This window comes from Stenella coeruleoalba (assembly GCF_951394435.1).
Source record: "Stenella coeruleoalba genome assembly, contig: scaffold_104, whole genome shotgun sequence".
Taxonomy (NCBI): domain Eukaryota; kingdom Metazoa; phylum Chordata; class Mammalia; order Artiodactyla; family Delphinidae; genus Stenella; species Stenella coeruleoalba.
The window spans coordinates 291,951-312,983 of record NW_027646183.1 but is presented as its reverse complement, the minus strand read 5'-3'; the positions used below and the strand labels follow the sequence as shown (position 1 = coordinate 312,983).

Below are 21,033 nucleotides of genomic sequence, written 5' to 3'. Positions count from 1 at the left end.
CTTCAGTCTATTTTTGGACGATAGCTGTCATTTATAACTCTGCAGGTTTGTGAATTACAGTGCCCCTGAGCTCCTTTCTTCAACTCACTTTCTTTTGTGCTGGCCGCAACACCGCAGAATGGCTTCAGGCCCTAATCTGGTTCCGGCACGGCACGCTGAGCCTTTGGTTAATTCCTCTTCCTGGTGGGAAATGAGAGTTAAATTTGCCCGTCCAGACACCTCCAGGTAGCCTCTCATTGGTTCTCGCTATTCCTGTTCATCTTCCGCAGAAATTGCAAACTGGGCCAAACAGGAGGTTAAAGGGACTGACTCTCCAAGTCGGGAGAGTGTTAGTAAAGCGTCTGGAATCTTGCACCCGAGTACCAGGGTACGAAAACTGAGACATATTTGAACACGTCTCCCGATCACATGGTTGATCATACTCTAGGTTCCACATGCATGTTTTAGCTGAAGGAAGAATACCTTAAACTTGGGTAGTTGAAACCCGTGGAATGGGTACCATGCAATATGACTTCAAAGGGTCTTCATTTGCTCACCGAACCTCTCCAATCCTATCAGTGCTGCGTTTATGCCCCTGTACACATGCTTGGTTCTCTTTCGGAGACATAGCAATCCATAGGTTTTAAGATACTTACTAGTCAGGTACATTCTTAGGCGTTTAATATGGGGTGTTGAGTCCATTTCGTTGAGCAAGGAGTAGCTCTTGTCTATTCCATATTTGGCTTAAGGAACTTTATCTGTGCTCATTTCAATCTCTGATTTTATGCAGCACCCCAACTCACCTTTACCCTTAAGCAAGAATAAGATGGTTTTCTAAATTTGAGACCCTGTTCTGTTCTGTAATTCAGTTCCTGTGTAGCCAAGTTTACATTCCGTGTATTACTGATATCTTATGATGTTTCTTTTTCTGTGTGACTTATTTCAGTTAGAATCATCATACCTGAATCCACTCATTGTGCTGCTAAGGGCCTGATGACACAGATTTCATTGCTGAGTGATATTGCTTTGTAAGTAAATACCACAACTTCTTTATCCATTTTTCACTTTCTGCGATGTTGAACTTGTACTGTAAACGAGGTTCTTGTCAACAGAGCCATTCCAAACTTTGGGGTGGCTGTGACTTTTTGATTTTAATTTCCCTAAGCTATAGGACCATAAGTGGAAGTGCCCTAGGTTCTGTTGCTTTGTTTTTTAGATGTTTCAGGAAACACCATACACTTCTCCCGAGTGTCTGTTGGCAATTTACATCCCGCCCATATGCATAACAAGGCTCCCAGTCCTCCATGGCCTGTCCTGCCTTTCTGGATTTTACACTTTTTTCAGATGGCCCTTTTGACCGGGGGGAAGTGAGACTTCCCTGTAGTGCAGATTTCCTTTGCAAGCTTGCTTGGTTGGCCAAAAAGGGCGTATGCATTTTTTCCTGAATATATTCAGGAAAAAACGCATACTCCCTTTTTGGCCAAGTGCATCATTGTGGACGTTCTGCCTCTTTTCCTATGCTTTCAATGCAATTCCAGTCTACCTCCTGAGATCGGTTTCCTGCAATTCTGCCCCGCTTTCAAGTCCTCTTGGCAGCCTTACTTCAGTATATTTTTGGACGATAGCTGTCATTTATAACTCTGCAGGTTTTTGAATCACAGTGCCCCTGAGCTCCTTTCTTCAACTCACTTTCTTTTGTGCTGGCCGCAACACCGCAGAATGGCTTCAGGCCCTAATCTGGTTCTGGCACGGCACGCTGAGCCTTTGGTTAATTCCTCTTCCTGGTGGGAAATGAGAGTTAAATTTGCACGTCGAGACACCTCCAGCTAGCCTCTCATTGGTTCTCGCTATTCTTGTTCATCTTCCGCAGAAATTGCAAACTGGGCCAAACAGGAGGTTAAAGGGACTGACTCTCCAAGTCGGGAGAGTGTTAGTAAAGCGTCTGGAATGTTGCACCCGAGTACCAGGGTACAAAAACTGAGACATATTTGAACACGACTCCCGATCACATGGTTGATCATACTCTGGGTTCCACATGCATGTTTTAGCTGAAGGAAGAATGCCTTAAACCTGGAGAGTTGAAACCCGTGGAATGGGTACCATGCAATATGACTTCAAAGGGTCTTCATTTGCTCACCGAACCTCTCCAATCCTATCACTGCTGCGTTTATGCCCCTGTACACATGCTTGATTCTCTTTCGGAGACATAGCAATCCATAGGTTTTAAGATACTTACTAGTCAGGTACATTCTTAGGCGTTTAATATGCGGTGTTGAGTCCATTTCGTTGAGCAAGGAGTAGCTCTTGTCTATTCCATATTTGGCTTAAGGAACTTTATCTGTGCTCATTTCAATCTCTGGTTTTATGCAGCAAACCAACTCACCTTTCCCCTTAAGCAAGCATAAGTTGGTTTTCTAAATTTGAGAACCTGTTCTGTTTTGGAATTCAGTTCCTGTGTAACCAAGTTTCCATTCCGTGTATTAGTGATATCTTATGATGTTTCTTTTTCTGTGTGACTTATTTCAGTTAGAATCATCGTACCTGAATCCACTCATTATGCTGCTACGGGCCTGATAACATAGATTTCATTGCTGAGTGATACTGCATTGTACGTAAGTACCACAAGTTCTTTATCCATTTTTCACTTTCTGTGATATTGAACTTGTACGGTAAACGAGGTTCTTGTAAACGGAGGCGTTCCAAACTTTGGGGTGGCTGTGTCTTTTTGATTTTAATTTCCCTAAGCTATAGGACCATAAGTGGAAGTGCCCTACGCTCTGTTGCTTTGTTTTTTAGATGTTTCAGGAAACACCATACACTTCTCCTGAGTGTCTGTTGGCAATTTACATCCCGCCCATCAGCATAACAAGGCTCCCAGTTCTCCATGGCCTGTCCAGCCTTTCTGGATTTTACACTTTTTTCAGATGGCCCTTTTGACCGGGGGGAAGTGAGACTTCATTGTAGTGCAGATTTCCTTTGCAAGTTTGCTTGGTTGGCCAAAAAGGGCGTATGCGTTTTTTCCTGAATATATTCAGGAAAAAACGCATACGCCCTTTTTGGCCAAGTGCATCATTGTGGACGTTCTGCCTCTTTTCCTATGCTTTCAATGCAATTCCAGTCTACCTCCTGAAATCGGTTTCCTGCAATTCTGCCCCGCTTTCAAGTCCTCTTGGCAGCCTTACTTCAGTCTATTTTTGGACGATGGCTGTCATTTATAACTCTGCAGGTTTGTGAATTACAGTGCCCCTGAGCTCCTTTCTTCAACTCGCTTTCTTGTGACCTGGCCGCAACACCGCAGGATGGCTTCAGGCCCTAATCTGGTTCTGGCACGGCACGCTGAGCCTTTGGTTATTTCCTCCTCCTGGTGGGAAATGAGAGTTAAATTTGCCCATCCAGACACCTCCAGCTAGCCTCTCATTGGTTCTCGCTATTCCTGTTCATCTTCCGCAGAAATTGCAAACTGTGCCAAACCGGAGGTTAAAGGCGCTGACTCTCCAAGTGGGGAGAGTGTTAGTAAAGCGTCTGGAATGTTGCACCCGAGTACCAGGGGAGGAAAACTGAGACATATTTGAACACGTCTCCCGATCACATGGTTGATCATACTCTGGGTTCCACATGCATGTTTTAGCTGAAGGAAGAATACCTAAAACCTGGGTAGTTGAAACCCGTGGAATGGGTACCATGCAATATGACTTCAAAGGGTCTTCATTTGCTCACCGAACCTCTCCAATCCTATCACTGCTGCGTTTATGCCCCTGTACACATGCTTGATTCTCTTTCGGAGACATAGCAATCCATAGGTTTTAAGATACTTACAAGTCAGGTACATTCTTAGGCGTTTAATATGCGGTGTTGAGTCCATTTCGTTGAGCAAGGAGTAGCTCTTGTCTATTCCATATTTGGCTTAAGGAACTTTATCTGTGCTCATTTCAATCTCTGGTTTTATGCAGCACCCCAACTCACCTTTCCCCTTAAGCAAGCATAAGTTGGTTTTCTAAATTTGAGACCCTGTTCTGTTTTGGAATTCAGTTCCTGTGTAGACAAGTTTACATTCTGTGTATTAGTGATATCTTATGATGTTTCTTTTTCTGTGTGACTTATTTCAGTTAGAATCATCGTACCTGAATCCACTCATTATGCTGCTACGGGCCTGATGACATAGATTTCATTGCTGATTGATACTGCATTGTACGTAAGTACCACAAATTCTTTATCCATTTTTCACTTTCTGTGATATTGAACTTGTACGGTAAATGAGGTTCTTGTAAACAGAGGCGTCCCAAACTTTGGGTTGGCTGTGTCTTTTTGATTTTAATTTCCCTAAGCTATAGGACCATAAGTGGCAGTGCCCTAGGCTCTGTTGCTTTGTTTTTTAGATGTTTCAGGAAACACCATACACTTCTCCCGAGTGTCTGTTGGCAATTTACATCCCGCCCATCAGCATAACAAGGCTCCCAGTTCTCAATGGCCTGTTGCCTTTCTGGATTTTACACTTTTTTCAGATGGCCCTTTTGACCGGGGGGAAGTGAGACTTCATTGTAGTGCAGATTTCCTTTGCAAGCTTGCTTGGTTGGCCAAAAAGGGCGTATGCGTTTTTTCCTGAATATATTCAGGAAAAAACGCATACGCCCTTTTTGGCCAAGTGCATCATTGTGGACGTTCTGCCTCTTTTCCTATGCTTTCAATGCAATTCCAGTCTACCTCCTGAAATCGGTTTCCTGCAATTCTGCCCCGCTTTCAAGTCCTCTTGGCAGCCTTACTTCAGTCTATTTTTGGACGATAGCTGTCATTTATAACTCTGCAGGTTTGTGAATTACAGTGCCCCTGAGCTCCTTTCTTCAACTCGCTTTCTTGTGACCTGGCCACAACACCGCAGGATGGCTTCAGGCCCTAATCTGGTTCCGGCCCGGCATGCTGAGCCTTTGGTTAATTCCTCTTCCTGGTGGGAAATGAGAGTTAAATTTGCCCGTCCAGACACCTCCAGCTAGCCTCTCATTGGTTCTCGCTATTCCTGTTCATCTTCCACAGAAATTGCAAACTGGGCCAAACAGGAGGTTAAAGGGACTGACTCTCCAAGTGGGGAGAGTGTTAGTAAAGCGTCTGGAATGTTGCACCCGAGTACCAGGGGAGGAAAACTGAGACATATTTGAACACGTCTCCCGTTCACATGGTTGATCATACTTGGGTTCCACATGCATGTTTTAGCTGAAGGAAGAATACCTTAAACCTGGGTAGTTGAAACCCGTGGAATGGGTACCATGCAATATGACTTCAAAGGGTCTTCATTTGCTCACCAAACCTCTCCAATCCTATCACTGCTGCGTTTATGCCCCTGTACACATGCTTGATTCTCTTTCGGAGACATAGCAATCCATAGGTTTTAAGATACTTACAAGTCAGGTACATTCTTAGGCGTTTAATATGCGGTGTTGAGCCCATTTCGTTGAGCAAGGAGTAGCTCTTGTCTATTCCATATTTGGCTTAAGGAACTTTATCTGTGCTCATTTCAATCTCTGGTTTTATGCAGCACCCCAACTCACCTTTACCCTTAAGCAAGCATAAGTTGTTTTTCTAAATGTGAGACCCTGTTCTGTTCTGTAATTCAGTTCCTGTGTAGCCAAGTTTCCATTCCGTGTATTACTGATATCTTATGATGTTTCTTTTTCTGTGTGACTTATTTCAGTTAGAATCATCATACCTGAATCCACTCATTGTGCTGCTAAGGGCCTGATGACATAGATTTCATTGCTGAGTGATATTGCTTTGTAAGTGAATACCACAACTTCTTTATCCATTTTTCACTTTCTGCGATGTTGAACTTGTACTGTAAACGAGGTTCTTGTAAACAGAGCCGTTCCAAACTTTGGGGTGGCTGTGTCTTTTTGATTTTAATTTCCCTAAGCTATAGGACCATAAGTGGAAGTGCCCTAGGCTCTGTTGCTTTGTTTTTTAGATGTTTCAGGAAACACCATACACTTCTCCCGAGTGTCTGTTGGCAATTTACATCCCGCCCATCAGCATAACAAGGCTCCCAGTTCTCAATGGCCTGTTGCATTTCTGGATTTTACACTTTTTTCAGATGGCCCTTTTGACCAGGGGGAAGTGAGACTTCATTGTAGTGCAGATTTCCTTTGCAAGCTTGCTTGGTTGGCCAAAAAGGGCGTATGCGTTTTTTCCTGAATATATTCAGGAAAAAACGCATACGCACTTTTTGGCCAAGTGCATCATTGTGGACATTCTGCCTCTTTTCCTATGCTTTCAATGCAATTCCAGTCTACCTCCTGAAATCGGTTTCCTGAAATTCTGCCCCGCTTTCAAGTCCTCTTGGCAGCCTTACTTCAGTCTATTTTTGGACGATAGCTGTCATTTATAACTCTGCAGGTTTGTGAATTACAGTGCCCCTGAGCTCCTTTCTTCAACTCGCTTTCTTGTGACCTGGCCGCAACACCGCAGGATGGCTTCAGGCCCTAATCTGGTTCCGGCCCGGCACGCTGAGCCTTTGGTTATTTCCTCTTCCTGGTGGGAAATGAGAGTTAAATTTGCCCGTCCAGACACCTCCAGCTAGTCTCTCATTGGTTCTCGCTATTCCTGTTCATCTTCCGCAGAAATTGCAAACTGGGCCAAACAGGAGGTTAAAGGCGCTGACTCTCCAAGTGGGGAGAGTGTTAGTAAAGCGTCTGGAATGTTGCACCCGAGTACCAGGGGAGGAAAACTGAGACATATTTGAACACGTCTCCCGTTCACATGGTTGATCATACTTGGGTTCCACATGCATGTTTTAGCTGAAGGAAGAATACCTTAAACCTGGAGAGTTGAGACCCGTGTAATGGGTACCATGCAATATGACTTCAAAGGGTCTTCATTTGCTCACCGAACCTCTCCAATCCTATCACTGCTGCGTTTATGCCCCTGTACACATGCTTGATTCTCTTTTGGAGACATAGCAATCCATAGGTTTTACGATACTTACTAGTCAGGTACATTCTTAGGCGTTTAATATGCGGTGTTGAGTCCATTTCGTTGAGCAAGGAGTAGCTCTTGTCTATTCCATATTTGACTTAAGGAACTTTATCTGTGCTCATTTCAATCTCTGGTTTTATGCAGCACCACAACTCACCTTTACCCTTAAGCAAGCATAAGTTGGTTTTCTAAATTTGAGACCCTGTTCTGTACTGTAATTCAGTTCCTGTGTAACCAAGTTTACATTCCGTGTATTACTGATATCTTATGATGTTTCTTTTTCTGTGTGACTTATTTCAGTTAGAATCATCATACCTGAATCCACTCATTGTGCTTCTAAGGGTCTGATGACACAGATTTCATTGCTGAGTGATATTGCTTTGTAAGTAAATACCACAACTTCTTTATCCATTTTTCACTTTCTGCGATGTTGAACTTGTACTGTAAACGAGGTTCTTGTAAACAGAGCCGTTCCAAAATTTGGGGTGGCTGTGTCTTTTTCATTTTAATTTCCCTAAGCTATAGGACCATAAGTGGAAGTGCCCTAGGTTCTGTTGCTTTGTTTTTTAGATGTTTCAGGAAACACCATACACTTCTCCCGAGTGGTTGTTGGCAATTTACATCCCGCCCATCAGCATAACAAGGCTCCCAGTTCTCCATGGCCTGTCCTGCCTTTCTGGATTTTACACTTTTTTCAGATGGCCCTTTTGACCGGGGGGAAGTGAGACTTCATTGTAGTGCAGATTTCCTTTGCAAGCTTGCTTGGTTGGCCAAAAAGGGCGTATGCGTTTTTTCCTGAATATATTCAGGAAAAAACGCATACGCCCTTTTTGGCCAAGTGCATCATTGTGGACGTTCTGCCTCTTTTCCTATGCTTTCAATGCAATTCCAGTCTACCTCCTGAAATCGGTTTCCTGCAATTCTGCCCCGCTTTCAAGTCCTCTTGGCAGCCTTACTTCAGTCTATTTTTGGACGATAGCTGTCATTTATAACTCTGCAGGTTTGTGAATTACAGTGCCCCTGAGCTCCTTTCTTCAACTCGCTTTCTTGTGAGCTGGCCGCAACACCGCAGGATGGCTTCAGGCCCTAATCTGGTTCCGGCACGGCACGCTGAGCCTTTGGTTAATTCCTCTTCCTGGTGGGATGTGAGTGTTAAATTTGCCCGTCCAGACACCTCCAGCTAGTCTCCATTGGTTCTCGCTATTCCTGTTCATCTTCCGCAGAAATTGCAAACTGGGCCAAACAGGAGGTTAAAGGCGCTGACTCTCCAAATGGGGAGAGTGTTAGTAAAGCGTCTGGAATGTTACACCCGAGTACCAGGGGAGGAAAACTGAGACATATTTGAACACGTCTCCCGTTCACATGGTTGATCATACTTGGGTTCCACATGCATGTTTTAGCTGAAGGAAGAATACCTTAAACCTGGAGAGTTGAGACCCGTGTAATGGGTACCATGCAATATGACTTCAAAGGGTCTTCATTTGGTCACCGAACCTCTCCAATCCTATCACTGCTGCGTTTATGCCCCTGTACACATGCTTGATTCTCTTTTGGAGACATAGCAATCCATAGGTTTTAAGATACTTACTAGTCAGGTACATTCTTAGGCGTTTAATATGGGGTGTTGAGTCCATTTCGTTGAGCAAGGAGTAGCTCTTGTCTATTCCATATTTGGCTTAAGGAACTTTATCTGTGCTCATTTCAATCTCTGGTTTTATGCAGCACCCCAACTCACCTTTACCCTTAAGCAAGCATAAGTTGGTTTTCTAAATTTGAGACCCTGTTCTGTTCTGTAATTCAGTTCCTGTGTAGCCAAGTTTACATTCCGTGTATTACTGATATCTTATGATGTTTCTATTTCTGTGTGACTTATTTCAGTTAGAATCATCATACCTGAATCCACTCATTGTGCTGCTAAGGGCCTGATGACACAGATTTCATTGCTGAGTGATATTGCTTTGTAAGTAAATACCAGAACTTCTTTATCCATTTTTCACTTTCTGCGATGTTGAACTTGTACTGTAAACGAGGTTCTTGTAAACAGAGGCGTCCCAAACTTTGGGGTGGCTGTGTCTTTTTGATTTTAATTTCCGTAAGCTATAGGACCATAAGTGGAAGTGCCCTAGGCTCTGTTGCTTTGTTTTTTAGGTGTTTCAGGAAACACCATACACTTCTCCCCAGTGTCTGTTGGCAATTTACATCCCACGCATCACCATAACAAGGCTCCCAGTTCTCCATGGCCTGTTCTGCCTTTCTGGATTTTACACTTTTTTCAGATGGCCCTTTTGACCAGGGGGAAGTGAGACTTCATTGTAGTGCAGATTTCCTTTGCAAGCTTGCTTGGTTGGCCAAAAAGGGCGTATGCGTTTTTTCCTGAATATATTCAGGAAAAAACGCATACGCCCTTTTTGGCCAAGTGCATCATTGTGGACGTTCTGCCTCTTTTCCTATGCTTTCAATGCAATTCCAGTCTACCTCCTGAAATCGGTTTCCTGCAATTCTGCCCCGCTTTCAAGTCCTCTTGGCAGCCTTACTTCAGTCTATTTTTGGACGATAGCTGTCATTTATAACTCTGCAGGTTTGTGAATTACAGTGACCCTGAGCTCCTTTCTTCAACTCGCTTTCTTGTGAGCTGGCCGCAACACCGCAGGATGGCTTCAGGCCCTAATCTGGTTCCGGCACGGCACGCTGAGCCTTTGGTTATTTCCTCTTCCTGGTGGGAAATGAGAGTTAAATTTGCCCGTCCAGACACCTCCAGCTAGCCTCTCATTGGTTCTCGCTATTCCTGTTCATCTTCCGCAGAAATTGCAAACTGGGCCAAACAGGAGGTTAAAGGCGCTGACTCTCCAAGTGGGGAGAGTGTTAGTAAAGCGTCTGGAATGTTGCACCCGAGTACCAGGGGAGGAAAACTGAGACATATTTGAACACGTCTCCCGATCACATGGTTGATTGTACTCTGGGTTCCACATGCATGTTTTAGCTGAAGGAAGAATACCTAAAACCTGGGTAATTGAAACCCGTGGAATGGGTACCATGCAATATGACTTCAAAGGGTCTTCATTTGCTCACCGAACCTCTCCAATCCTATCACTGCTGCGTTTAATGCCCTGTACACATGCTTGATTCTCTTTCGGAGACATAGCAATCTATAGGTTTTAAGATACTTACTAGTCAGGTACATTCTTAGGCGTTTAATATGCGGTGTTGAGTCCATTTCGTTGAGCAAGGAGTAGCTCTTGTCTATTCCATATTTGACTTAAGGAACTTTATCTGTGCTCATTTCAATCTCTGGTTTTATGCAGCACCCCAACTCACCTTTACCCTTAAGCAAGCATAAGTTGGTTTTCTAAATTTGAGACCCTGTTCTGTTCTGTAATTCAGTTCCTGTGTAGCCAAGTTTACATTCCGTGTATTACTGATAACTTATGATGTTTCTTTTTCTGTGTGACTTATTTCAGTTAGAATCATCATACCTGAATCCACTCATTGTGATGCTAAGGGCCTGATGACATAGATTTCATTGCTGAGTGATATTGCTTTGTAAGTAAATACCACAACATCTTTATCCATTTTTCACTTTCTGCGATGTTGAACTTGTACTGTAAACGAGGTTCTTGTAAACAGAGGCGTCCCAAACTTTGGGGTGGCTGTGTCTTTTTGATTTTAATTTCCCTAAGCTATAGGACCATAAGTGGCAGTGCCCTAGGCTCTGTTGCTTTGTTTTTTAGATGTTTCAGGAAACACCATACACTTCTCCCGAGTGTCTGTTGGCAATTTACATCCCGCCCATCAGCATAACAAGGCTCCCAGTTCTCCATGGCCTGTCCTGCCTTTCTGGATTTTACACTTTTTTCAGATGGCCCTTTTGACCAGGGGGAAGTGAGACTTCATTGTAGTGCAGATTTCCTTTGCAAGCTTGCTTGGTTGGCCAAAAAGGGCGTATGCGTTTTTTCCTGAATATATTCAGGAAAAAACGCATACGCCCTTTTTGGCCAAGTGCATCATTGTGGACGTTCTGCCTCTTTTCCTATGCTTTCAATGCAATTCCAGTCAACCTCCTGAAATCGGTTTCCTGCAATTCTGCCCCACTTTCAAGTCCTCTTGGCAGCCTTACTTCAGTCTATTTTTGGACGATAGCTGTCATTTATAACTCTGCAGGTTTGTGAATTACAGTGCCCCTGAGCTCCTTTCTTCAACTCGCTTTCTTGTGACCTGGCCGCAGCACGCAGGATGGCTTCAGGCCCTAATCTGGTTCCGGTACGGCACGCTGAGCCTTTGGATATTTCCTCTTCCTGGTGGGAAATGAGAGTTAAATTTGCCCGTCCAGACACCTCCAGCTAGCCTCTCATTGGTTCTCGCTATTCCTGTTCATCTTCCTCAGAAATTGCAAACTGGGCCAAACAGGAGGTTAAAGGCGCTGACTCTCCAAGTGGGGAGAGTGTTAGTAAAGCGTCTGGAATGTTGCACCCGAGTACCAGGGGAGGAAAACTGAGACATATTTGAACACGTCTCCCGTTCACATGGTTGATCATACTTGGGTTCCACATGCATGTTTTAGCTGAAGGAAGAATACCTTAAACCTGGAGAGTTGAGACCCGTGTAATGGGTACCATGCAATATGACTTCAAAGGGTCTTCATTTGCTCACCGAACCTCTCCAATCCTATCACTGCTGCGTTTATGCCCCTGTACACATGCTTGATTCTCTTTTGGAGACATAGCAATCCATAGGTTTTAAGATACTTACTAGTCAGGTACATTCTTAGGCGTTTAATATGCGGTGTTGAGTCCATTTCGTTGAGCAAGGAGTAGCTCTTGTCTATTCCATATTTGACTTAAGGAACTTTATCTGTGCTCATTTCAATCTCTGGTTTTATGCAGCACCCCAACTCACCTTTACCCTTAAGCAAGCATAAGTTGGTTTTCTAAATTTGAGACCCTGTTCTGTTCTGTAATTCAGTTCCTGTGTAGCCAAGTTTACATTCCGTGTATTACAGATATCTTATGATGTTTCTTTTTCTGTGTGACTTATTTCAGTTAGAATCATCATACCTGAATCCACTCATTGTGATGCTAAGGGCCTGATGACATAGATTTCATTGCTGAGTGATATTGCTTTGTAAGTAAATACCACAACTTCTTTATCCATTTTTCACTTTCTGCGATGTTGAACTTGTACTGTAAACGAGGTTCTTGTAAACAGAGGCATCCCAAACTTTAGGGTGGCTGTGTCTTTTTGATTTTAATTTCCCTAAGCTATACGACCATAAGTGGAAGTGCTCTAGGCTCTGTTGCTTTGTTTTTCAGATGTTTCAGGAAACACCATACACTTGTCCAGAGTGTCTGTTGGCAATTTACATCCCGCCCATCAGCATAACACGGCTCCCAGTTCTCCATGGCCTGTCCTGCCTTTCTGGATTTTACACTTTTTTCAGATGGACCTTTTGACCGGGGGGAAGTGAGACTTCATTGTAGTGCAGATTTCCTTTGCAAGCTTGCTTGGTTGGCCAAAAAGGGCGTATGCGTTTTTTCCTGAATATATTTAGGAAAAAACGCATACGCCCTTTTTGGCCAAGTGCATCATTGTGGACGTTCTGCCTCTTTTCCTATGCTTTCAATGCAATTCCAGTCTACCTCCTGAAATTGGTTTCCTGCAATTCTGCCCCACTTTCAAGTCCTCTTGGCAGCCTTACTTCAGTCTATTTTTGGACGATAGCTGTCATTTATAACTCTGCAGGTTTGTGAATTACAGTGCCCCTGAGCTCCTTTCTTCAACTCGCTTTCTTTTGAGCTGGCCGCAACACCGCAGGATGGCTTCAGGCCCTAATCTGGTTCCGGTACGGCACGCTGAGCCTTTGGTTATTTCCTCTTCCTGGTGGGAAATGAGAGTTAAATTTGCCCGTCCAGACACCTCCAGCTAGCCTCTCATTGGTTCTCGCTATTCCTGTTCATCTTCCACAGAAATTGCAAACTGGGCCAAACAGGAGGTTAAAGGCGCTGACTCTCCAAGTGGGGAGAGTGTTAGTAAAGCATCTGGAATGTTGCACCCGAGTACCAGGGGAGGAAAACTGAGACATATTTGAACACGTCTCCCGTTCACATGGTTGATCATACTTGGGTTCCACATGCATGTTTTAGCTGAAGGAAGAATACCTTAAACCTGGAGAGTTGAGACCCGTGTAATGGGTACCATGCAATATGACTTCAAAGGGTCTTCATTTGCTCACCGAACCTCTCCAATCCTATCACTGCTGCGTTTATGCCCCTGTACACATGCTTGATTCTCTTTTGGAGACATAGCAATCCATAGGTTTTACGATACTTACTAGTCAGGTACATTCTTAGGCGTTTAATATGCGGTGTTGAGTCCATTTCATTGAGCAAGGAGTAGCTCTTGTCTATTCCATATTTGACTTAAGGAACTTTATCTGTGCTCATTTCAATCTCTGGTTTTATGCAGCACCCCAACTCACCTTTACCCTTAAGCAAGCATAAGTTGGTTTTCTAAATTTGAGACCCTGTTCTGTTTTGGAATTCAGTTCCTGTGTAGCCAAGTTTACATTCCGTGTATTACTGATATCTTATGATGTTTCTTTTTCTGTGTGACTTATTTCAGTTAGAATCATCATACCTGAATCCACTCATTGTGCTGCTAAGGGCCTGATGACACAGATTTCATTGCTGAGTGATATTGCTTTGTAAGTAAATACCACAAATTCTTTATCAATTTTTCACTTTCTGCGATGTTGAACTTGTACTGTAAACGAGGTTCTTGTAAACAGAGCCGTTCCAAACTTTTGGGTGGCTGTGTCTTTTTGATTTAAATTTCCCTAAGCTATAGGACCATAAGTGGAAGTGCCCTAGGTTCTGTTGCTTTGTTTTTTAGATGTTTCAGGAAACACCATACACTTCTCCCAAGTAGTTGTTGGCAAATTACATCCCGCCCATCAGCATAACAAGGCTCCCAGTTCTCCATGGCCTGTCCTGCCTTTCTGGATTTTACACTTTTTTCAGATGGCCCTTTTGACCGGGGGGAAGTGAGACTTCATTGTAGTGCAGATTTCCTTTGCAAGCTTGCTTGGTTGGCCAAAAAGGGCGTATGCGTTTTTTCCTGAATGTATTCAGGAAAAAACGCATACGCCCTTTTTGGCCAAGTGCATCATTGTGGACGTTCTGCCTCTTTTCCTATGCTTTCAATGCAATTCCAGTCTACCTCCTGAAATCGGTTTCCTGCAATTCTGCCCCGCTTTCAAGTCCTCTTGGCAGCCTTACTTCAGTCTATTTTTGGACGATAGCTGTCATTTATAACTCTGCAGGTTTGTGAATTACAGTGCCCCTGAGCTCCTTTCTTCAACTCGCTTTCTTGTGAGCTGGCCGCAACACCGCAGGATGGCTTCAGGCCCTAATCTGGTTCCGGCACGGCACACTGAGCCTTTGGTTAATTCCTCTTCCTGGTGGGAAATGAGAGTTAAATTTGCCCGTCCAGACACCTCCAGCTAGTCTCTCATTGGTTCTCGCTATTCCTGTTCATCTTCCGCAGAAATTGCAAACTGGGCCAAACAGGAGGTTAAAGGCGCTGACTCTCCAAGTGGGGAGAGTGTTAGTAAAGCTTCTGGAATGTTGCACCCGAGTACCAGGTGAGGAAAACTGAGACATATTTGAACACGTCTCCCGTTCACACGGTTGATCATACTCTGGGTTCCTCATGCATGTTTTAGCTGAAGGAAGAATACCTTAAACCTGGAGAGTTGAGACCCGTGGAATGGGTACCATGCAATATGTCTTCAAAGGGTCTTCATTTGCTCACCGAACCTCCCCAATCCTATCACTGCTGCGTTTATGCCCCTGTACACATGCTTGATTCTCTTTCGGAGACATAGCAATCCATAGGTTTTAAGATACTTACTAGTCAGGTACATTCTTAGGCGTTTAATATGTGGTGTTGAGTCCATTTCGTTGAGCAAGGAGTAGCTCTTGTCTATTCCATATTTGGCTTAAGGAACTTTATCTGTGCTCATTTCAATCTCTGGTTTTATGCAGTACCCCAACTCATCTTTCCCCTTAAGCAAGCATAAGTTGGTTTTCTAAATTTGAGACCCTGTTCTGTTCTGTAATTCAGTTCCTGTGTAGCCAAGTTTACATTCCGTGTATTACAGATATCTTATGATGTTTCTTTTTCTGTGTGACTTATTTCAGTTAGAATCATCATACCTGAATCCACTCATTGTGATGCTAAGGGCCTGATGACACAGATTTCATTGCTGAGTGATATTGCTTTTTAAGTAAATACCACAACTTCTTTATCCATTTTTCACTTTCTGCGATGTTGAACTTGTACTGTAAACGAGGTTCTTGTAAACAGAGCCGTTCCAAACTTTGGGGTGGCTGTGTCTTTTTGATTTTAATTTCCCTAAGCTATAGGACCATAAGTGGAAGTGCCCTAGGTTCTGTTGCTTTGTTTTTTAGATGTTTCAGGAAACACCATACACTTCTCCCAAGTGGTTGTTGGCAATTTACATCCCGCCCATCAGCATAACAAGGCTCCCAGTTCTCTATGGCCTGTCCTGCCTTTCTGGATTTTACACTTTTTTCAGATGGCCCTTTTGACCGGGGGTAGTGAGACTTCATTGTAGTGCAGATTTCCTTTGCAAGTTTGCTTGGTTGGCCAAAAAGGGCGTATGCGTTTTTTCCTGAATATATTCAGGAAAAAACGCATACGCCCTTTTTGGCCAAGTGCATCATTGTGGACGTTCTGCCTCTTTTCCTATGCTTTCAATGCAATTCCAGTCTACCTCCTGAAATCGGTTTCCTGCAATTCTGCCCCGCTTTCAAGTCCTCTTGGCAGCCTTACTTCAGTCTATTTTTGGACGATAGCTGTCATTTATAACTCTGCAGGTTTGTGAATTACAGTGCCCCTGAGCTCCTTTCTTCAACTCGCTTTCTTGTGACCTGGCCGCAACACCGCAGGATGGCTTCAGGCCCTAATCTGGTTCCAGCACGGCATGCTGAGCCTTTGGTTAATTCCTCTTCCTGGTGGGAAATGAGAGTTAAATTTGCCCGTCCAGACACCTCCAGCTAGCCTCTCATTGGTTCTCGCTATTCCTGTTCATCTTCCGCAGAAATTGCAAACTGGGCCAAACAGGAGGTTAAAGGGACTGACTCTCCAAGTGGGGAGAGTGTTAGTAAAGCGTCTGGAATGTTGCACCCGAGTACCAGGGGAGGAAAACTGAGACATATTTGAACACGTCTCCCGTTCACATGGTTGATCATACTTGGGTTCCATATGCATGTTTTAGCTGAAGGAAGAATACCTAAAACCTGGGTAGTTGAAACCCGTGGAATGGGTACCATGCAATATGACTTCAAAGGGTCTTCATTTGGTCACCGAACCTCTCCAATCCTATCACTGCTGCGTTTATGCCCCTGTACACATGCTTGATTCTCTTTTGGAGACATAGCAATCCATAGGTTTTAAGATACTTACTAGTCAGGTACATTCTTAGGCGTTTAATATGGGGTGTTGAGTCCATTTCGTTGAGCAAGGAGTAGCTCTTGTCTATTCCATATTTGGCTTAAGGAACTTTATCTGTGCTCATTTCAATCTCTGGTTTTATGCAGCACCCCAACTCACCTTTACCCTTAAGCAAGCATAAGTTGGTTTTCTAAATTTGAGACCCTGTTCTGTTCTGTAATTCAGTTCCTGTGTAGCCAAGTTTACATTCCGTGTATTACTGATATCTTATGATGTTTCTATTTCTGTGTGACTTATTTCAGTTAGAATCATCATACCTGAATCCACTCATTGTGCTGCTAAGGGCCTGATGACACAGATTTCATTGCTGAGTGATATTGCTTTGTAAGTAAATACCAGAACTTCTTTATCCATTTTTCACTTTCTGCGATGTTGAACTTGTACTGTAAACGAGGTTCTTGTAAACAGAGGCGTCCCAAACTTTGGGGTGGCTGTGTCTTTTTGATTTTAATTTCCGTAAGCTATAGGACCATAAGTGGAAGTGCCCTAGGCTCTGTTGCTTTGTTTTTTAGGTGTTTCAGGAAACACCATACACTTCTCCCCAGTGTCTGTTGGCAATTTACATCCCACGCATCACCATAACAAGGCTCCCAGTTCTCCATGGCCTGTTCTGCCTTTCTGGATTTTACACTTTTTTCAGATGGCCCTTTTGACCAGGGGGAAGTGAGACTTCATTGTAGTGCAGATTTCCTTTGCAAGCTTGCTTGGTTGGCCAAAAAGGGCGTATGCGTTTTTTCCTGAATATATTCAGGAAAAAACGCATACGCCCTTTTTGGCCAAGTGCATCATTGTGGACGTTCTGCCTCTTTTCCTATGCTTTCAATGCAATTCCAGTCTACCTCCTGAAATCGGTTTCCTGCAATTCTGCCCCGCTTTCAAGTCCTCTTGGCAGCCTTACTTCAGTCTATTTTTGGACGATAGCTGTCATTTATAACTCTGCAGGTTTGTGAATTACAGTGACCCTGAGCTCCTTTCTTCAACTCGCTTTCTTGTGAGCTGGCCGCAACACCGCAGGATGGCTTCAGGCCCTAATCTGGTTCCGGCACGGCACGCTGAGCCTTTGGTTATTTCCTCTTCCTGGTGGGAAATGAGAGTTAAATTTGCCCGTCCAGACACCTCCAGCTAGCCTCTCATTGGTTCTCGCTATTCCTGTTCATCTTCCGCAGAAATTGCAAAATGGGCCAAACAGGAGGTTAAAGGCGCTGACTCTCCAAGTGGGGAGAGTGTTAGTAAAGCGTCTGGAATGTTGCACCCGAGTACCAGGGGAGGAAAACTGAGACATATTTGAACACGTCTCCCGATCACATGGTTGATTGTACTCTGGGTTCCACATGCATGTTTTAGCTGAAGGAAGAATACCTAAAACCTGGGTAGTTGAAACCCGTGGAATGGGTACCATGCAATATGACTTCAAAGGGTCTTCATTTGCTCACCGAACCTCTCCAATCCTATCACTGCTGCGTTTATGCCCCTGTACACATGCTTGATTCTCTTTCGGAGACATAGCAATCTATAGGTTTTAAGATACTTACTAGTCAGGTACATTCTTAGGCGTTTAATATGCGGTGTTGAGTCCATTTCGTTGAGCAAGGAGTAGCTCTTGTCTATTCCATATTTGACTTAAGGAACTTTATCTGTGCTCATTTCAATCTCTGGTTTTATGCAGCACCCCAACTCACCTTTACCCTTAAGCAAGCATAAGTTGGTTTTCTAAATTTGAGACCCTGTTCTGTTCTGTAATTCAGTTCCTGTGTAGCCAAGTTTACATTCCGTGTATTACTGATAACTTATGATGTTTCTTTTTCTGTGTGACTTATTTCAGTTAGAATCATCATACCTGAATCCACTCATTGTGATGCTAAGGGCCTGATGACATAGATTTCATTGCTGAGTGATATTGCTTTGTAAGTAAATACCACAACATCTTTATCCATTTTTCACTTTCTGCGATGTTGAACTTGTACTGTAAACGAGGTTCTTGTAAACAGAGGCGTCCCAAACTTTGGGGTGGCTGTGTCTTTTTGATTTTAATTTCCCTAAGCTATAGGACCATAAGTGGCAGTGCCCTAGGCTCTGTTGCTTTGTTTTTTAGATGTTTCAGGAAACACCATACACTTCTCCCGAGTGTCTGTTGGCAATTTACATCCCGCCCATCAGCATAACAAGGCTCCCAGTTCTCCATGGCCTGTCCTGCCTTTCTGGATTTTACACTTTTTTCAGATGGCCCTTTTGACCAGGGGGAAGTGAGACTTCATTGTAGTGTAGATTTCCTTTGCAAGCTTGCTTGGTTGGCCAAAAAGGGCGTATGCGTTTTTTCCTGAATATATTCAGGAAAAAACGCATACGCCCTTTTTGGCCAAGTGCATCATTGTGGACGTTCTGCCTCTTTTCCTATGCTTTCAATGCAATTCCAGTCAACCTCCTGAAATCGGTTTCCTGCAATTCTGCCCCACATTCAAGTCCTCTTGGCAGCCTTACTTCAGTCTATTTTTGGACGATAGCTGTCATTTATAACTCTGCAGGTTTGTGAATTACAGTGCCCCTGAGCTCCTTTCTTCAACTCGCTTTCTTGTGACCTGGCCGCAGCACGCAGGATGGCTTCAGGCCCTAATCTGGTTCCGGTACGGCACGCTGAGCCTTTGGTTATTTCCTCTTCCTGGTGGGAAATGAGAGTTAAATTTGCCCGTCCAGACACCTCCAGCTAGCCTCTCATTGGTTCTCGCTATTCCTGTTCATCTTCCGCAGAAATTGCAAACTGGGCCAAACAGGAGGTTAAAGGCGCTGACTCTCCAAGTGGGGAGAGTGTTAGTAAAGCGTCTGGAATGTTGCACCCGAGTACCAGGGGAGGAAAACTGAGACATATTTGAACACGTCTCCCGTTCACATGGTTGATCATACTTGGGTTCCACATGCATGTTTTAGCTGAAGGAAGAATACCTTAAACCTGGAGAGTTGAGACCCGTGTAATGGGTACCATGCAATATGACTTCAAAGGGTCTTCATTTGCTCACCGAACCTCTCCAATCCTATCACTGCTGCGTTTATGCCCCTGTACACATGCTTGATTCTCTTTTGGAGACATAGCAATCCATAGGTTTTAAGATACTTACTAGTCAGGTACATTCTTAGGCGTTTAATATGCGGTGTTGAGTCCATTTCGTTGAGCAAGGAGTAGCTCTTGTCTATTCCATATTTGACTTAAGGAACTTTATCTGTGCTCATTTCAATCTCTGGTTTTATGCAGCACCCCAACTCACCTTTACCCTTAAGCAAGCATAAGTTGGTTTTCTAAATTTGAGACCCTGTTCTGTTCTGTAATTCAGTTCCTGTGTAGCCAAGTTTACATTCCGTGTATTACAGATATCTTATGATGTTTCTTTTTCTGTGTGACTTATTTCAGTTAGAATCATCATACCTGAATCCACTCATTGTGATGCTAAGGGCCTGATGACATAGATTTCATTGCTGAGTGATATTGCTTTGTAAGTAAATACCACAACTTCTTTATCCATTTTTCACTTTCTGCGATGTTGAACTTGTACTGTAAACGAGGTTCTTGTAAACAGAGGCATCCCAAACTTTAGGGTGGCTGTGTCTTTTTGATTTTAATTTCCCTAAGCTATACGACCATAAGTGGAAGTGCTCTAGGCTCTGTTGCTTTGTTTTTCAGATGTTTCAGGAAACACCATACACTTGTCCAGAGTGTCTGTTGGCAATTTACATCCCGCCCATCAGCATAACACGGCTCCCAGTTCTCCATGGCCTGTCCTGCCGTTCTGGATTTTACACTTTTTTCAGATGGACCTTTTGACCGGGGGGAAGTGAGACTTCATTGTAGTGCAGATTTCCTTTGCAAGCTTGCTTGGTTGGCCAAAAAGGGCGTATGCGTTTTTTCCTGAATATATTTAGGAAAAAACGCATACGCCCTTTTTGGCCAAGTGCATCATTGTGGACGTTCTGCCTCTTTTCCTATGCTTTCAATGCAATTCCAGTCTACCTCCTGAAATCGGTTTCCTGCAATTCTGCCCCACTTTCAAGTCCTCTTGGCAGCCTTACTTCAGTCTATTTTTGGACGATAGCTGTCATTTATAACTCTGCAGGTTTGTGAATTACAGTGCCCCTGAGCTCCTTTCTTCAACTCGCTTTCTTTTGAGCTGGCCGCAACACCGCAGGATGGCTTCAGGCCCTAATCTGGTTCCGGTACGGCACGCTGAGCCTTTGGTTATTTCCTCTTCCTGGTGGGAAATGAGAGTTAAATTTGCCCGTCCAGACACCTCCAGCTAGCCTCTCATTGGTTCTCGCTATTCCTGTTCATCTTCCACAGAAATTGCAAACTGGGCCAAACAGGAGGTTAAAGGCGCTGACTCTCCAAGTGGGGAGAGTGTTAGTAAAGCATCTGGAATGTTGCACCCGAGTACCAGGGGAGGAAAACTGAGACATATTTGAACACGTCTCCCGTTCACATGGTTGATCATACTTGGGTTCCACATGCATGTTTTAGCTGAAGGAAGAATACCTTAAACCTGGAGAGTTGAGACCCGTGTAATGGGTACCATGCAATAT

At 43.8% G+C, this 21,033-nt stretch overlaps 1 long non-coding RNA gene across 4 annotated transcripts in view; it reads left to right on the top strand.

The window, feature by feature from the left end:
- LOC307181273 overlaps positions 1-21,033 on the top strand; it is a 560,753-nt gene that overhangs the window by 272,803 nt on the left and 266,917 nt on the right. For 3 of the 4 annotated variants that reach the window (XR_013826299.1, XR_013826301.1, XR_013826302.1), the window contains exon 6: positions 15,139-15,220. The exons of the other annotated variant lie outside the window; for it this stretch is intronic. This is a non-coding gene — a long non-coding RNA (uncharacterized lncRNA). The remainder of the gene's footprint in view (positions 1-15,138; positions 15,221-21,033) is intronic. 4 annotated transcript variants of the gene reach the window in all.